At 37.5% G+C, this 21,206-nt stretch overlaps 1 protein-coding gene and 1 long non-coding RNA gene across 5 annotated transcripts in view; one reads left to right on the top strand and one right to left on the bottom strand.

The window, feature by feature from the left end:
- The window catches only part of macrod2 (mono-ADP ribosylhydrolase 2), a 403,284-nt gene that overhangs the window by 251,644 nt on the left and 130,434 nt on the right, over nucleotides 1-21,206 (top strand). The gene's annotated exons all lie outside the window — the stretch shown is intronic.
- Nucleotides 3,053-4,347, bottom strand: LOC119616672. The gene is made up of 2 exons (XR_005232640.1): nucleotides 4,224-4,347; nucleotides 3,053-3,146 (listed from the first exon to the last, which is right to left on the bottom strand). It is a non-coding gene; the product is annotated as an uncharacterized LOC119616672 (long non-coding RNA).

Genomic DNA, 21,206 nt, shown 5'->3' with positions numbered 1-21,206 from the left:
AGGACGCTGCGATAACAGCCCTGGCTTATTGACTAAAGTCTGTTTAGCTGTAACGATGCATACTTTAGTGCTAAGACTTACAGTCTCTCTGTGTATGAATGCTAATTCAGCATTCACGCTATTATTTCCTGTTTTTTGTAGTTTAGCATCTTTCTTGTTCTGCATAAGTTGTTCTATTTTCGTCGTTCGGATATCTAAACGTTCAACACATACAGGAGGTGGATCCTCTGACTTTTGGTTCTTGTAACTACAGTTCTTTTTAAAATGTTTGACATTATTTAGGAATATTTTCCCATAAAAACACATTAAGATCTCTTCAGTTTAAAAAAAAAAAAAGAAATCTTTGCAATCTACTCAATTTATTTTAGTCTTTCATGCTACCTTTTGCTTGATAGCCTTCTGCGTCTTTTAGCTAGCCTTTTGCTGCTTGTATTTTATGTTTTGCTTCTTTTAGCTTAAACAACTCAGTTTTTTCTTTTATCAGTCATTCAGCACTCAGTATTCAGTAGGTTTTCACAGAAAATATGTCTCCAGTTTTTCAGCTTTCTCCTCTATTGATTCTGGTCTACAGTACTGTGGTAAATGTTATTTCTGTTTATTTTCCTGCGGTGGTTGTCAGATAACAAGTGGTACAGCACACATTTTCACCACTAAAACAAAATCATAAAATTCCCTTTTTATGTCATAAAAAATGTTGTACGAGCCCTGATGTTTTAATGGCGTTTACAAGGTTTGAATTAACGCAGGTATTCTGTCATAGATGGAAGATTGGTGCTGCTGAGCCACTGCTGTCTGGCTCCAACCTGTTTTATGTCTTGATAAAAATTTAACAATGATTCACATTTAAGAGGGTTGGAGGCCAGATCAGCCAGTAGCAGAAACTTAGCTGTAAACTACACGGCAAAAGTGAGGAATTCAGATCCTGTCTTTTTATTTGTTTTCTGCAGTATTCTGATATTTGCTTGTTTAGCTGACAGCAAAAAGGCTTTAGTCTCTCCTTGGAGAGTGTCGGCAATTAAGTAATTAAGTTCTTTTCTGTCTCTCTTTTGAATTAAATCAAGTTTTTGTGTTACCTCATGTGAGAAGGAATGAATATTTTGAATAAAGCTTTATTGATAAAGTAATTTAAGTTCTGTGTCATTATCTTGATTTGCTGTGTCTTCAATTATTTTAATAGTTTCAACTTTATAATTATTGTAATTACACTTATTTTAGAAATATTAATGTTGTTTGATGAAAGTTAGGACTAGAAGTCAGACGGGCTTTAAGTGGGAAAATAAACCCCGTGAAAATCATCGTCATGATTGAAGTTTTAGTTTTATTATTTATATTTTTCTCTTGTTGAAACCTTTTTTTCTGTCAGTGTTATAACACCCACAGATTGAACACTTATTTCTGATGTCCTTTACAGTTGTGAGCCACACATTCCCTGTTGGTTTGCAGCCCTTTTTGTTTATTTTTGACAGGGTTTGGTTAAATAGTCAGCACAAAATCACGACAGGGTGATTAGGACAAATGAGAAACGTTACAGTGTGTGTGTGTGATGTGCATCACTTGTCATTTGTTTTTGTACTGTATACATCCAAAACTTCAGTCAATGATGATGTGTTGTGCTGCTCTGTGAGCTGCACAACACATGGCTGGGATGGATATGATCCATAGGCCCAGTCCATTAACACATCGACCAGTGTCCCATAAATCACTGTCCAAGGTGTCCTCAGACACCCTCAGCATGTCGGAGTGCTCTGGCCTCTGCTCTTCACATATGATCATCTGTAGATGAATCACCTGCATCTCACCATCATTTATTCTTCTGCTGTTTATCTCTTCTCCTCATCTCAGCTGACACGTTTTTATTAGCCTGTCGGACATAACTCGAGGTTACTAGTTCAGTTTTTTAATATTTTTTTTCTCTTTGGCTGCAAAAATATCAACAAACTCTAAGATTTTGTTTATTTAAAGCTGAATCCCTTGTTCTTTTAATGAACTATGCCCATTAAAATGTTCATTGGACACTTTAGATAAGTTGTAGATGTGACCCCTATTTGAGTGGTGTCTGAATTTTATTATGGCGCCCTTCTAATCATTTCAAAGCGGTCAGATATGAATCCATTGTGACTGAGGCATCCCTCTTGTCACCACTGCAACAAAAGCAGGAGGCCGTTAATTACTGCACGAGGTTCACAGTCCTCATGTCAGCATGTCTCCTGAATTGCTACACATGCGATTTTTAGACGCTGAAGTTGCTGAACACTCCTGCACTTGTGAAGTGGCAGTTAGCCAGCCGTTTGCGAAAGCTCCTCTCCCTGTCAAAAAATGGAGCCATTGTGTTCTGTGTTATGAAGTTTTATCCCATCCCACTGATAAATTAACTCATTAATGATAGATTTAGATTGAACATGTATGAGGAAGCCATTCATCTACTCACCAAATCTCATTTGTTCTGTTTTATGGAGTGATGCCTTTGACAGGAAGGAGCAAAATGGAAAAACTCAATTGTCCAGGAAAGATAGGCTTTTTAATAATGCTTCTCCCTCCATCTGCCTTACAGTTCAAACATGCAAAAAATTAATCTAGAGTTTTTATGGTGCAAAAAATGATGTTGGCCCTGATTAGAACTATTGTAGATTTATCGTACTTGAATTGAAGTGCAAGATTTGCTACTTTTTTGTCATTATCGGGTCATTTCTGAAGCTTTTATTTCTATTATTATAACTTCTGCTAAAAGTTTTATTTTATTTCTTTTGCATACCCCAAGTTTTTGAATGAAATATAACTCAGTGAATGTTGGTGCAAAGAATATTCAGTGCTGTGGCAGAAAATGTTTCATTGTAGAAAAAAGAAAGAAGCCGTTTCTCTGTACCTTCTGGAAATGCCAACAGGAAGCACATCGGAAAATGAAAAAAAAAAAAAAAAGATAAAAAGAAACTGTGCATGAGGGCATGGCAGAATAGGTGATGAACGCAGTGGGCTGCTATAAACTGAAAGAGAAGATGCCAGCTCATTAAAGATGTACAGCTGAAAGACAATGAGGGAACAAAGCAGCAAGAAATACGGAAAGAAAAGTTTATTCCACTTGTGGGCTCAGAAGCAGCCGGGGCATGGCCGTACTCAGTTGGCTTCACGCAGAGCAACAACCTCCTGTTCTGTCAACACAAGAACACAGCATGTCATTACTGATAAACCCTCTGAAAATGAACACAGTCTAGTTCACAGGAAAAGCAGATAATGTGGCAGAGGCAAGATCAGAGAAGAAAGGGCTCAGATTTAGAGCATTTTCACACTCTGCTTACTTTCCTGTTCTCGCGTGTTTCTAAAAACATACATTAACAAGAAATGCTGTTGCATGTGCAACTGTCTTTAATGGAGAGGACCCCATTATTCCTTGCCACTGTGGCAACGTGAGATAATATCAGCTATTACATTTTCTCAGAAGTCATAGAGGCCTCTGCACAAAGAAAAGTGCCTCCTTTTCGCAGGCTGTGTGTGCATCTTTGAGGGTGTTATTGTGCAGTCATGGCAGCAGTTATAGCTGATGGGAAAGCTACAAGAAGAAAAGAGATTTTCTTTTTGTGGAACTGACAGAATTTAAAATAGTTTTATAATTATTTTATTTTAAGTCATTTTCTGTGTCTTTCATTTATCATCCTGCTGTAAACGTATCAGTATATCATTTGTTCTTTTGTAGTTTGCAAGGACAAGTTAATCATTATAATTTTGGGGTTTTAAGCTTGATAGGTCTGACAGCCTGAAGCCTGTTTAATGGCTTATTCAGAGAATGGAACGGGGAAGCAAAGTGTGTTGTTATGAGTCTGAAATAACTTCGCTGATTATGAATGCCATTACATTAGGGAACAGTTATCAGTTTCCAGTTTCTCTAATAACTGTTTGATTATAAAACCAAGTGTGTTGCTCTGTGTTCCACCAAGCACCACACTGGGTTTGGTGTAAAATAGAGGAGAAAACATTAGATCACTCAACTACATCAGAAAGTGTAGCATTCTTATTAGAACAGCGTTATGTTCATAGTTATTCTTGATAGCATTTTATCTATTACCACAAAGATTTAAATACATTAGCTATCTGCAAAACACATTTCTGTTTGCATAAATGACAGCAAATGCCTCGGCACATTGGATTTACATCTTCACATCATGCTGTGTTCTGTTAATCATGTAAACGAACGTATGCAGAGCTGTTCAAACTCTAGAGTATTTTCTTACCCTTTGTCCAATTCATGTCGAGGTATTGCCTCCATTCCTCCCAAGATGGGTGATTTGTTGTCTGTCTGTCTGTGATCATCTGTATCTGCATCTCTGGCACAAGCATCTCCATCCTCTGTTTCTGTGGTGATCATTATGAAGGAATGAGCAGAAGATAGGATTCCTTGTATCCTCGTTTAAGCATGATATGCAGCACTTTGAGCTGAGGAATGTGTGTTTGAATGAGTTTTGACATTCACTTTGCTGCATGTCCAAACTGGTCGCAGAGTGCATTATTCACTCATAATGCACTCTTTGTGTAATCCTAATGCTTTCTACCTGTTCCAAATGCCAATGGTGTTTTAGCATACTTGTCACTTTGTAACCCAATTTAATACCAGTCTACTTGTCCAATTCCAAGTTGGCAGGCAAAATGTTAGTCTTTTTTTTTTTAATAATACTGTTTTTATAAACTGGCTTTTCTGCAAAGGAATAAATGCTAACCTCTTTCAAAAAAAAATGCTTAATTATATGGTGTCTTTAAATGATCTAAAAACATACATCATATATTTTAGAAGTGACCGATAAATTTTATGCGCTCCTTGATTCAGGCCAGTGCACTTCACTACTCTGTTATACTCGGGGCTGTTTGCTGGTAAGAAATGTTAACCGCAGGAGATAAAGTTTCATCCTGACTGATTGCTAGGTCAATGACAACGATGCAGGGGGCAGCAAACAGATGTTTGGGCTGGAACAAATGCAGCCAAGGATTTAGTGGCCAAAAAATGCCAGGCTCTCGCATTGCAACGAAAAGACTCGCCCCCAAATTATTAGCGTTCACATTACAAGCTTATTAACAAGAATAATGGAGCTCAATAAAAGCAATCAGGCTCTGAGATAAACTACAATTAAACAACCTTATTTTTCCCCATTAGATGAGCACCCCTCTGGGTTAAAGAAGAAAGACTCTGATTCAGTCTTTTCCCATCTGCCTAAGACAGACAATGCTGTGCTGTCCTGACAGTCGCATACTGTAAACATCAGACAAAGACAAACGGGACAAAGAGGGTTTTTTGTGTTCTTGTTCTTTGAGCGCTTCAGAATACTTCTGCCATCCTAAACCAACACATCCCAAAGCTTTTAATGTCTAGTTACACAGCACAGACACATTGTGTACTGTTGTCTTTCTGCAGAGTATCATTCCCTCCATAAATCCATCCAAAGCCTCAGCATGAAATGCGGACTGTAGTGCTCAAACATGTCACAGGGCTTTGCTTTTGGAGCTGCAGCACCAGGAACATCCTGTCTGCTTAGGAGCTGTAATTTAATTGAGGGATTAGCATTACTGTGCAGGGTATAATATTCTTCTTTCAACACCTGCCATTTAACCTTACTGGTGGTGAGCAGGACTTGCAGGAACACAGAGAGGGGTTACCTTTAATCGCCAGCTTGCCAGAGCCCTGAATGGTGGCTGGGGGTTTCGAGCCCCCTTATTGATTCAAACAGATGGTCGAACCAGAGAGAAAGAGCTTTTCCGCTGACTCCATGCCCAGATGAACAGCACTGAAGAGCTTGCCATGGCTTCATTAAAAATTCACTCCCAACGACAACACGCCAAACATTAAGCACACACAGACAAGAAAGACAAAAAAGAAGCGCAATAAAAGTGCCACAGTGCAGATATGTGAAGAGAGCATAGAGCTATATCTAAGGAAAAAGACATTCACCTCATCCTCAAGCCTTTTAAAATATTGAACAGTCAGCAACAATGACTTCCATAGCTGAATAAGCTTGATAATACAAGTTCGACTTATATTAATTATTCATTCTTAACTTAATGCTTTTTTTTTTAAAAGAACTTTTTAAAGTTTTTGCTGGAGAAGATTTAAACATGTTCCACAATATCTGTAGCAATTATCAGTCAGTGTTTCAGTAAAGAAACTGTAATTTAGCACATCATAAAGCAGCAATGGAACAAGTTGTGATGAGTCACAGGAATCTTTTACAATTGTGTGGTCTCTGCTGCTGCTGTTAAGCATGAATAATACTCCTTAAGATATAGGACTACTTTGAGGATTTGTTTATGTTACCAATTAACTCAAAGAAAGATGATTGTTGGGCAGGTCAGAGAAATAATTATAGGGCTCAGACGATGTCAGGCACCACATTAAGGCACATCAAGACCTGTCTCTGCTGTCCAGAATTAAATATGAAAATATGCAAATGAGGCTTCGAGGCTGCGAAGGATGCACTTCCTTCCTTCCTTTAGCACCATAACAAGCTCATTGTGATGCAGTGCCACTAGTGTGTGATAGCTGCTATTTGTTCCTGCAAAATGCCTATTTTAATATGAACTGAGACTCCTAGACCTGCTTATTCTGAGGCTACAAAATGGTGTTAAAGCACAAAAACACTTACAATGCTGTAGTTTTTTGTGCATTTTTGCGGCTCTGCATAGTTCAGAGACATTTTTCCCGTCAGGTTCACTGACAATGTGTGTTTCATGTACAGTACTAATGGATGAGCTTAACCTGTTAAAATGTTTTATCAGTTAGACTCTTGTTGGGTCTATATTTGATTTTTTTCTACACACACACTGTAAGATTGAGATTAAACTCACTATTAAGAATTTACTAAAAATGATTAAGTGTTGACACCATAACAACAAATATTTTACATTTTGCATTCATTTTTCAACTGAAATTAGTAGTCAGTGATTATTTAAGGACCGTATGACCTCAAATTATTACCTGCTGCCATGAAAGGTTTCCAATCATGCAATTGCTTGTGTCTGTGTGTGCATGTTTTTATCTGTTAGCAAAATATCTCATAAACCAGTTAATGTATTTTAATGAAACTCTCAAAGTTATTAGTGGATGTCCATCTACAACTGAATAACCTTTGAAGAGCCTGATTCAAGTTGACTGTTACTGTTAATCAACCTTAGCAAACACAAAAATGTATAGAATTCAGTCAGTTTTACAGATGTTGAGCTAAGATTTGGTGTGGTAGTAGCTGAGAGTATACTTTATCATATACTTTAACCTCTAACAGATTGCACAAGATCTTTGTTTTAATCTTCGGCACTCAAGGTGGTGGCAATAAGGAATGCTTCAGTACAACATGCATTTAATTTGGTAGATCACTGGAGCTTGGAGCAAAGTTGGCGCATGATTAATACTTCCTGTGTCTGATATGGAAAAGAAGAAAAGTTTTAAGAGATTCTTTTAAATGGGGCTTGTGGCTTCCCCTACAAGAGCTACTGAAATCACATCAGAACTGCTAAACATTAGTTATGTTTTAACTCACTCTTTGTTCTGTAACTCTCTCTGTGCACCTACAGTTTGACCACTGAAGTCTACATGTTTGCTTTTATTTAATGCATCAAATTCATTGTGCTGCAAGATAAAAGAAAAAGAAAATAGCAAATCTAAACCGAATAACCAAAACTGCACAGACTTTTACTGAAACGTAAGAAAACTAAATTGAATACTTCTATAAATAAAAGAAAATAAAAGCTCAAACCATGACAGAATTGACCAGTTGGTGAGTATTATTTAAGGCTTGTCATGTTGACTTGTTTCTCTTTGTTCTCCTTTAAAGACGGGACATTTGATGAGCTGAACTGGATTCTGTACCAGCAGCTACGTCTTTGGGTAGCATTCTTTCATTCTCTTCTGTCTTTGTTTGGATGCTTTTCTCTCCAGGATCACCAGCCTGTGCAGCATAAAAGTGATTGGCAATGCATCACTGCAGCAATGTGTTCTTCTTTTGCACAAACGTATTAGGTATAAACTGCAAACAGTTCCACATTTAAACGGCAGATGTGATGAAAGAACTGGAAAGAGATGTTACAGTTTGCGATGACTATAAAAATAGTGACTTCATTCTCATAAATGCTAACATTTTCTGAGCTTCTTCCCATATGTGAGAGAGTACCAGTCCAGTTTTAAATCATTTTAGTCTGCTGTTGTCAAAATTGACACTATCGACAAAGTACTCCGCACAAAAATCTGGCAACAGACCTTTGATTATACAATGAGTTCTTTCTGACAGCTGCCTCCTGCTTCATCTGGCTGATGGAGGAATTTGAGTTGGGTTTGTTGTCTCGTCACCTGATGAATTTAAATGAGCTGCAAAAAGATTAAAAGGGTTATTAGTATTACTAAAAAATAGTAAATGTGTTTGGTTTAATTTCTTTCAATGAGAATAAGACATATTTAATAAGGGCAAAATGCCATTTTAAATTATTTGTTTTGATTAATTAAAATAATTTTTGTATTCCGGAATCAGAATTGGCAATGTGAAAACTTCAATTTTAATTTAGGAACAAAGTGGAAGAAAAATGTACTGATTTCTGTTCATACAAAGAAAAACATTAAGTTGCTCCCCTAGTTTGGTTTTATTAGACACCAGAAAGATTAGGTAAACTTTTCTTTTCCTCCCTTAATATGAATTAGAAATAGTAGTGTTTTAAATACCATCGTCAGAAACGACAAATAAACATTACTTTAATAACAAATCATGCTTTATGGAGCTTTAAATATGACTTTCTTCCTACCATGAGAATATAACGTTATGATTGTTGGTCTAAGTTTTGTAATGAATGTTATGTGAAATAATAAAAAAACCAGCATGCAGATTTTACTGTGTGAGATCTAATTTTTCCTCTTATATTTGACTTTTGAACCATAGGAGGTTTTATCCGCCCGAGGAGTTCTCTGTGGATGCTATTATGAGTTGTAGGATCATCAGAGAGATTCTGTGGGACAATTGGCTCCCAAATAAACCCAAGGCATCTACTTTTTTCATGAAACAGAATTGTCTAACATTCCTACTTTTTTTTTTTTTTTTAATCCCATCTTAAATAGCAAGATAGTGTCCTCTTTTTCAATGCTTCATTTGTCCTAATACACTTTTAAATGGGTTCTGGCTATAGAGATGGGAAAGTATTCTTGTACAACTGCAGTGTGCGATAAGTAGCCTTTCATTTGACCGTCCTTGCAGGCCAATTATAAAGCTGTAATAGGGCAACACCTCCTCATTCTTTCTGTTATTGAACCTCTCTGCTCTCTCCCTCAGTTTCTCTTTTTGTCTCTGTCATTTTTCCTCATCTCCTTTCCCTCTCTGTCTTCCTCTCTCTCCCCCTGCAGCAAAGAGTAGAAAGGGCAGGCGTGGTGATGGCCAGCCCTAGTGTCCTTTAGTGTCCGATAACAGAGTCTCCCCATCAGCTGCCTGCCTCAGCTAAGCAAGGCCTGGCTAATGGATTTGGCTGGCAGGCATACATCCCTTCTTCCCAACTGAGCCACCCTGCTCTCTCTCACACCTCTCAATTATTCAGTCTCCACTTTTATGAAAAAGGTTTCCTATTGAGGGGGGGGAAAAAAAAACCTGACATTATTTTCATCTGGTTGTTATGTGTGCTGATGCGTGGGACTCTGGGGACTTGTCGGCTGTGACATATGCTATAGCCGGTGAGATGGAGGATGCTTGCCTACTTGCCAATCCCTCATCTCCTTCTAGGCAAAGCTCCATCAGACCTGAACCATTAGAGGCTGATCTATCGAAGTGCCGTTAACAAGTGGTAACACTCTCTAGCTGTTCCCTAGCAACCGCCGCAAGCGCTGCTCTTTCACTGTAACGCTCAGTTGCTTAGCTACAGAGACTGATGGAGTCAAGGGCCAAAATTCACTAACATCATATCAAATGGATCAATGAATGGCGACACACAGGAATGTATGTCACAATACTGTTCTCTTATTGTTAGGAAACCTCAAACTCTGTTTATTTTGGCCCAAAACTCTTACAAATGTGTCGCGGGGTGTTATTCCAGCGCCTGCCATTTGAACTGAAACGATTATGTGAATGGTAAAAAGCTTCCATCTACTTGATTGCATTTGTCTGTGTGTTTTTTGGAGTCAGAGGGTGAATGAAGGGCAGCGGGCTGCGTGGAAGGAGAGGATGGGGTGATGTTTTTGGAGGACTGTGTAATTAAAGCACATAAAACAGCTAGCCTCGCCAGCAGCAGGGAGGTGCGCTGCTGATTTAGCCCTTCCCCTCCATGCTGGCCACCTGTTAAAGGATTTATTTCCCAGGTCAGTGGTGGGTGCCTGACAACCTGCTTCTCCTTTTAGCACAGTGGGAGGAAAGAGGTTACCTAGTATATGGAAAGACAACCTTTTGTTTTCCCTTTCGCTCATTTGGGACTTCAACTTCCAGCAAGGGTAGACGCAGGAAAGCAAACTGTTTTCAGAGGAATGATTTCAGGGTTGTTGAAAGTGTTGAGCGATACAGTTTGTCCCACTGCTCTTTTCTGATCGTGTAACGTGAGAGAAACTTCCTTTTTAAATCATTTGGGACAGTTTGTGCCCTTCTGGTAGCCTACCTCAGCAATGTCACACCCCACCTGAGCAGATGCTTAAGGAAAACACCAGCAAGTGCATTTACCCCCATTTCACACTCTCATATTTCATTTTCGTGTCCACCGAGGTTCACTTTCCATTTTCTTCTCCACTGCAACTGCAAGGTGAAAATTGTATGCCACCTGTTTATTTATGAAAATGGCAATAAGGGTAATGTATTTACCATAACCAGAAATCTGTGTGTACTTTGAAAATGTCTCAGAGGTAAATTCACAAATCTGTAGTTAGGTTTATGCTAACAAGACCAACGTAGAGACACCCCCAGATGGTGGCATGTGTCTGCCCCCTGAGAGGCAGGCACCACTGTGCTGTGGAAGAACCTGCTGCAGCCAAAAATAATTAAGCATGCTGTCACAGGCTTTCTGCTGTATTAACACAAAATTTTCATCCAAGTCTCAACATGGGAGAAGGCCCCTGCCTACGGTCTCCTTTTTCAAAGATGCACAAGCACCAACACCCCCCCACACACACACACACAGCAGAGCTCACTGATTATACATTATGTCACAGGAAGAGCAGAAGAATCGTTTATCAGTTGTCTCTGAGGAACACTTATTTCCTAACAATCAGTAAGATTAGTTCTTCATCGCGCTGTAGTTCCTCATTTGTGTATTTTATCATATAAATGCAAATTATAATTACATTTAGTCAACCTGCAAGCTGTTAACATACACTACAATATATATCAGTATACAAAATATGTACATTTGCATGCATTAGTTATCTTTTATTGTTCCCCAGTATGTCTTAAGTATGGTTCTAAATCATTGGCAGATAATAGCAGCATGTGGTTTATTTTACAACATTTTGTCATCGTGAGATACTAATTATAATGCCATGCATTTAATGCACAAAAAATAACATGCATATACAGTAAATTTTTTGTTTGCATGTTATTATGGTTATTGACGTTATGGTTTATATAAATATTTAGAGGTAAAATGGCTGCTGCATGAAGTTTTCAATAAAAAGTGTCTTTTTCTTTTAGTCCAGACAAATGTGACACGCTACTGTAAGGGGAAAAACGAGTGAAATATATATATGGTTTGCCTTAAAAACTTAAAATATACATCAAAGACGAGCAGCTGTTTCAACAGCCCGTGCTCTGGGATATGCTTCAAATATCCCACAGACAATTTTACCTGTCAGTAACTCTTAGCGTATAGTGAAGTTATAAATGTAGCCTTATCTTGCATCTTTTTTAACTCACCTCACTTGGTTATATAATTGTCAGCTGAGAGGCTCTGGAGTGTAAACTCATCTATTTCTATCATTTATCCTGGAGTGTACGGGCACGCTGACAGCAGCCTTGAATTTCTGTCCATCTTTAGATTCTCCGTCTCTTCAGTCAGCTGTGGAGAACTATTGTCAGTTCTGCCCGAGCAGCCGCGCTGATGTGCGCGATGTTTTTAACCTGCTCTTTATCATTTCATTTCACATCCAGAGCTGATTTACTTTGAAATTCAGTATCTGCCTGATATCACTGTGTGTTTTGGCTGCTTTTCAGTGGATTAAAGAGATTTTTCTTTTTTCCTTTTTTAAAAAAGAAATATATATTTCCCCTCCTTCTTTAAAAAAAAGAAATGGTTTTGGATTTTTTCAAACACAAACTGACTGCTGAAACCTAACTAAATGGAAAACAGTATTTGACTGTTTTTGATATTTAAGATAAAAGAGTTTGGAAACTGCTTTATGGAGTTCTACTTTTTCAAAAGAAAATTAATGGATGACTTGAATCAGAATGAATTTTCCTCATCTAAAAGAAAAAATAAACTGTTTACCGTAAATGTATAATTTTAATTTTCATGCATTTCTCTTTGTTTCTCTTGTGACGATTTTAAATGCTGTGTTTAAAACTGATATCAGATATTGAGGCATATTTTAAAGGTCACTTCTTTTTTATTATTATTAGGCATCTGTTAGATCTGGCAGAAAGGGAAACCTGCTTATGTGCTTCAAGGCTCCAGGCTAAAATGATTTTTTTTTCTAGCTGGGGTCAAACTGATGACTGATTGCTCAGCTCACCTTTGAAACTCAGAGAAAAAAAAAGTCCCTCACCGTCTCTTCTATCCAGCTGGAATTTCTCCTGCACTGCCTGCATCTGCCAAAAAAAACCAGTTTATGATATTTATTTGGAGCAACTAGCAAGTTTTCATGGCCCTAATCAGAATGTGAAAACCAAACAGTGCAGGTACTCATTTAAACTATAAAATGAAACATGTAAAAGGTGCAGTTTGACAGAGTTTACTCCAGTTTTCCAGTTATGGATGGATTTGCAATACTGAAATGCAGGTATGCACTCAATGTAAACAAATCCCTTTAATCTAAATACTTGACTCAACAAATATGAGTCTAAACACGTACAAATACTTTAAAATTATTTCACTTATCAATCCTAAACTTCTCTTTTATGGATGTTCTCATTGTTGAGCTATTTTCAGTCACTTTGGCGGCTTCTGTCGGTAAACGAATGCACAATATAGGTGACAGGTTTTCACAAATTTTGCTTAAAAGTTTTTAATTGAAGGAGACATTACCCATCAATAAGGGAAAGAAAATTGCAGTTAGTACCTTTAAAACTTTTCTGTCATGCCATTCTAATATAGTAGCCCAAATAATGTCATCAAACCCATTTGTTTTTTTTTTTTAAGTGAGATAAATGTTGATGAACCATGTGGCTTTGATTGCTAAACTCCTCACAAGAACAAGAGGCTGTTGTGTAGAAGACAGGGCTGCGGTGAATTATGGGAGCTCGGGTAGGAAGAAGTATAGCTTTAAGTTGATCGTCCTGGGCAGCGCTGCGATGCGATCCAGCCTCCTGTGTTTGTTGAACATGTTGAAACATCAGCCGACTGCCTCTGTCATCAAAGCTAACCCTAAAGTGCGCTGAACATTATGGGCATTAATCCAGGCCTGTTGAGAGCTGGAGTACCACTCTGTTATCTTCTGTTTGCATTCTTTATCCTCCGGAGATCGTCAGGAGAAGTTCAGGGCTTCAGTGTATTTGTCAAATAGTCATATGTTTCATTTCTTTCAAGTAAAGATAAGATTTCTTGTACAAATGTTTCCTTTCTACACCTAAATGTTCTTCTCTGACAGGTTGTTTTATTTTGCATTTGTTCCTGTATTCTGTATTGACATGACCAAATCTGAAACACTTTCTGGGATGGAAAAAGCCTAATATTAGTTTTTGTTTAAAGCTGCTTATTCACCATTTTTAAAAACGCCTGTCCAAAGATTTTGCAAGTTCAAACATCTGAGCTTGTTAAAAGGCTCAAAAAACAGACCCCACAAATGTATTCATTTTAGCTTTTCCCATGCTAATATAAGGAAAGAGTTTATGCCGTGTGTGCTTTAATAAAGGCTTTTCCCCGGTGAGGCGTTTCTGTCGGGGGGTAACAAAGTGAGCATATGCACAGTGTGGCCCAGCCCTCTGTGCAGAAATGGTTGCATCTGTGATAAATACACACGGCAAGCAGACTGCAGTAACGCAGGTGGGAAGTCAACTGATGCTACGCATGCCATTGCATTTTCTAGACATAAACCTTTGCTATATTCAGCAGCTCTGTATATTTCATTTATGACACTGCTGAGAGACAGATTTAGGAGGAACTGAAGGGAAAGGGGGAAGATAAGAGCAAAAAGAAAAAGCAATGAGTTTTGGAAAAACAGGGAGTACTTGACCAGAATTCAAAAGTTAAAGCAGTGCAAGTTTATTTAAAGTGCATTACATTTTTTGCAAAGGCGAATCAAAGTGCTTTCAGCCAAACCGCTGGGGCAACATAAATGAGCAAAACATTTTTCACATCATAAATTTTTAAAAATAATTTATCTGCACAAAGGTTGATAAAATACAGATGAATTTGTCAAGTAAGACAAAATGCTGAAATGAGAGAAGAAGACGTATTAATTAAAGTTGGAAAAAAAAATAAGAGAGCAACATTTTTTAGCTGATTAAAAAAAATGGCTGCAGATGGTTGAGTTGGTTCCAGGAAAGGACAGCATAGCAGATAAGTCATCTGGGTTTCAGGCACCAGCTGAGCACTTCCCTGATCTGATTACAGACATGTACTCTGATTTGGTTTGGGCTTACGACATTGAAAGAGTTAAATCAAATAAAAGGGCCTTGATTGGGAATTAATTGACCCCTAATTGGAATCCAGTGCAGCAAAAATGAGGCTAATTTATGTTGTCTTTCCCGTAGTTGGTCAATATTCAAGCAACAGTTTTGTTTTGTTTTTTAAAGCAGCTGCAGGTGTATTGTAATCTTACTGGAAATATGATTTACAGTAATTCACTCACTAAAAACAGAACTGGAAGTCAAAGTCCTCTTTGGTCAAAATATTTGTTATTGTGGGAATGCTGACTCAGCATCCATTCTATTGTTTTCATGTATTTTGAACTTTAAATGCTTTAGTATACTTTTAGCTATTTTAACAATTTTTAAATAATGTTCAGCTTGTTACAGCTATGACTTTAATTTATTGTAATGTCTATAGTTTTTGAAATATTTAACTTTATTCACATTTTCTCTCATTGAAATGATTGGAATTCCCTTTAAATCCCTGAAAACCTTCTTGCTCTTTGAAATTTACTTCATCATGTTGTTTTTATTATGTCAAAATGTGTATTTTATTAAAACTTTAAAGATGAATCAAATCATTTAGAATCTTGTAACTGATTAGCAGCATATTTCTTTGTTTTTATGCACTGAGAGCTAATTATTCCTCATAATAACAAAATAAGTCTATTTAATTTAATTTTCTTTGCTGCATCTATTTGTTTATTTTTTGATGCACAAACATCATTCTGTCATACTGTAATCATTTGAAATCACTTACCTTGTGTTAAGCATAACTATAGTCTTAAAGAATACAAAGTTTTGGAAACATTCAGAACAAGGTCCCTAAAATAAGTTCATGTTGGACTTTTTATACGATATGTTGTTGTTTTGTAAGATTCATAAACTCCAAAGCTCCTGCCTTGACCACCACTGAAAGTCAACCCAATTTTCTAGTTTATTTGTAAATTATAATCCACAGTTTTAAAGGATTCAGATCTTACAAAACTGTGTTTTATGCTAAAAAATGTTTTCGAGAGTAACATCAGTGCTTTGATGTGGACAGAAACTCAACTGAAAGATGTCAAGGATCTCAGCTGTCTAAGAAATTAATTTTCTCATCAGGGTTTTTGTAAAAATTGTGTTTGAAACGGCAAAAATTCTTCATCTTTAACAACTAAATTTGGTGATCAGTTACAGAAAATCCCCCGTTCGAGTTCAGGATATCTCGCCGCAGCTCATCTGCAGATGAGACTCTCATCCTCACAGCTTTTAGTCGCTGTTTCTTTTCAGAAGAAGAACAACTTCACCTTTTTCTCTTTCCACCTGGTGTCTCTGATTCCATTGTTCTTCCTCCAACTGTTGTTTACATCCAAGGATTATTTTACCGACTCCGTATCTGTCGGACGTGTCCTCTCCTCATCAGAGTTCGAATGTAAACAAATGACTTGTAATTGTTGGCAACAAAACAAGATTCTGGTGATTTCGCTCGTCTATTACAAATTATGTGGTGAACTTTTGATAGGGAATATTGCATATTTAGTGGTTATTTTTTATAAAACAAAAACTTTAAATGATGCTGCAAAGTTCCCAAAGAAAAACATGATGTATATATATGTAAGAAAAAAACCCATAAAAATCTAAAAACCCTTTTAAAATATTAATAAAATACTAAAAAAAAAAAAAAAAAACATCCAGCAGCTGGTTTAGGAGGCAGCTTATTTCTTTCAGAATTTCTCATTAACTGTAATAAAAAAAGTGAAATCTGATCTGATGACTTTCTAGCATCTATCCAAACGAGCAGCTCACAGTTACGCGTCCCTCACTGTGTGGTACCTTCAGCTGTGTCCCGGTGTGTTTGATCTGTGCTGTACCATATGGCCATGTTTTATACGAGTAATGGATTCCCATAGGAGCATGTTTCTTATAGCTTTCGCTTGTGTCACACTGGAACGTGCTCGCTATAGTGTGAATGTGTGTTCTGTATCCTTTGAAATATTACGTGGCAGGTGTACTACTGCTCGCCAGCTACTCCCTGGAGAAGTTTGGTCGCAGAGCTGCTTCTTCCACATGGGGCCCTGAAACTGTCTCTGTGGGTGTTTGGAAGGAAGGATGAGAGGAGAGTCTGAAATTTGCCTCTGTTCTTTTGGATGAAACTCTTTCACAGAGAGCGCCGGCGTTGCGTCTCATCAGTGGACACGTTTTGAAACTGCTGAAAATAGTCTGTAAGTGAGCGACACAGCTTACCTTTTAGGGTTCGGGTCCTGTGTGACTTGGCACTTCTTTGCAGTAAACATTTCCAAACACAAATAGAAATATTTGATTACTTTCTGGCAAGTTTTATCCTGAGCAAGAAATTGACTGACTGTGATGAAGAAGAAAAATTAGACATCTCATTGTTATGTTCCTGGTATGTTGTTGAGCTGCTTTTTCTTTTTTTTTTATTAAGAAAAGCTAGACTCACAGCCCTGCCACTCAAGGGTTTATTTATTTATTTTAATTCTTCAGGCTTCTGTTGTTTTCCGAGAAATAGTCGTCCACACGCTGTGAGAATAAATAAACTGGTGGCGACTCGTTCAGTCCTTCATTCTTACAGAGGAAATAAATGAATGGGTTGTTTATATGTGTTTTAACGCTGGTAATCAAAATGAGATAATGCGCAGAATGCCATGCTGTGGTAATCTTGAAGAACAGCGAGTGTTCAGCTGATTAGCTGTTTTGAATCCCTCAGGCCCACATTACTCCAGCAGCTGGTTCAGTGGTGAAGGAGATAGTTTGTTGTGATTAGTCTTGTAATTAAACTGCAGCGGCTATGAATACATGAGTGATGAGTGGCAGCCGGGATGTGAAAGGAGTTGATAAGTGGGTTGTCTATTTGGCGGAGAATTTATCTGTGAGAAACCTAGCGCGCTAAAGAAAAAAAAGAAGGCCCGACCCATCTTGTTGCAACTCGAGGAGATCCTAAAGGTCGCAGCCACCGTTTGATTTTATCCAAACTTACATTCCTACCTTTTTTTATATAAGTCAAGTGTATATTTATATTGTAACCTCCTTTGTGGAGTCAGATTTTTTTTTTTCTTTTTTTAAAAAAACAAAACGACACACGAGTACCTTCCAGAAGATTGTTAGAATAAATAACTTTTCACGTTCTCGTGGCGACAGGCCTCAGTCCAGCCCCAGGCAGAGAACAGCTCTGTAAGCGTGAGCTGTGGCGGCCCCCTGCAGTTTCCCTTATTGCAGCCTTGTGAATGTCAGAGTGTTAGCAACCGCTTGACTTTTTTTGTTGTTTTTGTTGTTTTTTTTAAATGTGGTAACAAGATTTTCAAAGGCCTTGTGGCATTCTACTATTTTGAACTCTGAAAATAAAAGAAAGTTGGAAAAAAACTATTTTTTCTCCAAGCTTTAGGGCCGTACTTTGGCACTGTAGAGTTTATCATTCAGTTAAAAAAAGCTGAAGGTCAGACGCTGTAAAACTGTAAAATACACATATTGTAAAGTTGTTTATTTTCATGATTATCAGCTCATTTGATTTTATGCTTACAGTAGAAAATCCTCTAAAAGCATTCATTGAAAAACGGTTGTTTTCTCTGCTTTTCAGCTGCAGTAAATGATCAGTTTTTTCTTTTTTTTTAATCATAGATGCTTTTAGCTTTAAATAAAACATTTAATTATATTTAGACGTAAACAAACAAAGAAAAAAATGCTGTACTGCATTACATTAGCAGTTAAAGGCCTGGCATTCCTTCAAGGAGTCCCAGAATCTTAGGCTAAGATTGCCTTTTGCTGAGAAATGGAGTTGTTGCTGTTTTAATCTAGCCGTGCATGATCTCATGTTATATTGTAAGATGTCACAGAGCAGGTGTTGTGAATACCACATCAAACTTTACCTGTAAACTGCCTGAGCTGTAGCCATTTTTGTGCTGGTTTATTTGAATTAGATTAAATCCAAATGTAAGTCAGACGTGCTTACTTTGCCCAGTGGTTTTTTTTTTAGATAATTTGGTAACAGACAAATGGACACAGACCTGGGCAAAAAACACATTATCGTTCGCCTTCACCTTTTGTTGGCGAGCAATAATAAACAATAAAAACAATGTCAAAGTAGTTTGCATCCTTTAACACATTATCCTCCTCGATGAATATTAAGAAGAGTAAATGTTTATTGTGACTTTGCAAGATAATTGGAGAATAATTCACCAGTTCTCAAATTGATCAAACTCACTGCTTGATGTGGTGCTGGCACTATGCCAGCTGGTGAAAGTGAAAGGGACATAATGGCACATAAAAATATTTACACCCATCTCCTAACCCTTACTTACCCAAACACAGACTTGAATCTGCTTTTGTAATTACTGTCATTAGGATAATTTGAAACGCGCGTGGCACATGTTGCTGGAATGAGAGCATGCTTAATCTGGCTCCTCGCAGTGGCTCCTCTTTTCTTCATCAAATTCCCTTTGGGCTCACATGTCCTAATTGAAATGATGGGTTGTAGCATCTGTGAAGGCCACATCACTTTCGGTCTTCCTACAGCTGTGCTACAACAACTATGAGTGTGTGTGTGTAAGTATTTCTGACATTCAAAGATTCATGAAGCCCAGCTCACCAGCTCAAGGACCTGCTTGCACAGACCCCCGTAGAATTGTGATGTACTGCCCGAGCTGTTTGCTCCTTTAATCAGAGAAAATATGGGATGCAGCTGAAGTCAGGTAACAACATCACAGTCTAATGTTCAGAACCGGAGAATAAAGATGGCACTGAATTTCAATGTGGGTTTGTTTTGTGCTTTTATTAATAAAAAAGAATATTTTTTAAAGAACTGGTTACCTTCAGGCTAACAAGCAGGGCCTCTTGCATCAAGGCTAACACCAAATAAATTACAAGTATTGCAAATAAACATTGTGTAGATTGCATCAGTTTGGTAAAATCAAATTTAGTCGAGACACCTGTAGATTACCAACTCATCAACAGCATGTTTAAAAGCATGTCTGTGAAAATTTAAGGTGTAATTATGTTTTTCTTACCACATGAATGTGGTTGATGTTTTTAATGGGGCTGATTACTCTTTGATACAACCGTGATGCACTTCATGTTGGTTCCGAGCTTCATCTTTTTCTATTGTATAATCATGCAATGCATACGGATACGCTACAAACCCAATCAGAGCTGCTCACTGAACAATAGCTGCAATTTCTAATGGAGTTTGGTCGTAGCCCTCATTTAGACCTGAATATTAAATTAATATATTTAAATTTAGACTGCGTTTAATCCAAGCAGTTTATTACTTGTGACTTCAGGTTGTTTTTTTCATAAACAATTGAAAGGATATAAAATGCACAGCTCAAGTCTGCAATTCATGTAAAGATTTCAGAGAACATCAACCAGGGTTTTCACTCTGAAGAGATTTTCTGTCTTTTTCAGTCTCTGATAATGCTGTTATAACACAAGTGTGTCAGATCTTTTGGGCATGAATTCCAAAATACAAGAACTGCATTTTATTCTTATTGTAGAAGGTTTGTAATGTAAATGTGTTGTAATATTTGAGTAGCTGGTTAGCTCAGCAAGGTCAGAAAGGTGCAATGCAAAAAACTTGAGTTAACTCACTTTCCAACCAATTTTAACCCAATTTTATTCTAAGCATCCATTGATAATTTATATTTAATTTAGGTATTTTTTTCCATCAATAAAGGCTCAGTTGGTGACTTAGAATAACTGTGATTACCTACCATAGTTGTATTTGTTATGGCATTGCTAAAATGGCCTTTTAGCTCCATTGTCCAATTTACTCTGAAGCTCATAACACATCTTAACTGTAAAATATATTCTCACATCCTCATAAAACAGATTTGTATAATGATTTTGTCCTTTTTTATTTCAGACTTGCACATCTATAACTATATAAACTCACTTGGTACCTGTGGATATTGTTTTATGTGAAGTTGTAACGACTCACTGTAGTTTTTCTTTTTAGTTGAAAATTGCTTCATAAACCCTCCGTCTCGTGTTGCATTAAAGAAATTGCTGTAAGATTTATGTGTCATTGAAAACATTAAGTAAAGCTTTGAAAAACTGTGGGGAAAAAAAAAAGTTCAGCCAGCATGCTGTTCAGAGCTGTGTGTCACCTGGCAGCTCATTCAGTGCAGGAAATGTTACAGTTAGCTCGGAAAAGTGAAAACAGCCGACAGCACGGCTCAGTGACTTTCTGATTTTTGTCTTCACTCCGGTCCTATTGTCCCTGCAGATGCTTCTCGGTCCATTCTTACAGGGTGTGTACAGCAAAACAATCATTGCAACCCTACTGTCCTTCAGCATGTGGTCAACTTGCACACACACAGACACACACCTTTTTTTAGTTCTGTAAAAGCAGTAAAAAGAAGAGACAGCAGGATGAGAGATGGGCTTTCATATTAAGTGGTCTTTTCTTTTGTTCAAAGAGCTTCTTGACATTTGAATGCAGTGTGGACTATGTTGTAATGCACTTCTGTGTGAGTGTGTTTATGTGCCGTATGTCCTTATCTGACA

The sequence above is a fragment of the Kryptolebias marmoratus genome, linkage group LG22 (genome assembly GCF_001649575.2).
Source record: "Kryptolebias marmoratus isolate JLee-2015 linkage group LG22, ASM164957v2, whole genome shotgun sequence".
Lineage (NCBI taxonomy): Eukaryota > Metazoa > Chordata > Actinopteri > Cyprinodontiformes > Rivulidae > Kryptolebias > Kryptolebias marmoratus.
This window is presented reverse-complemented; position numbering and strand designations above follow the sequence as displayed.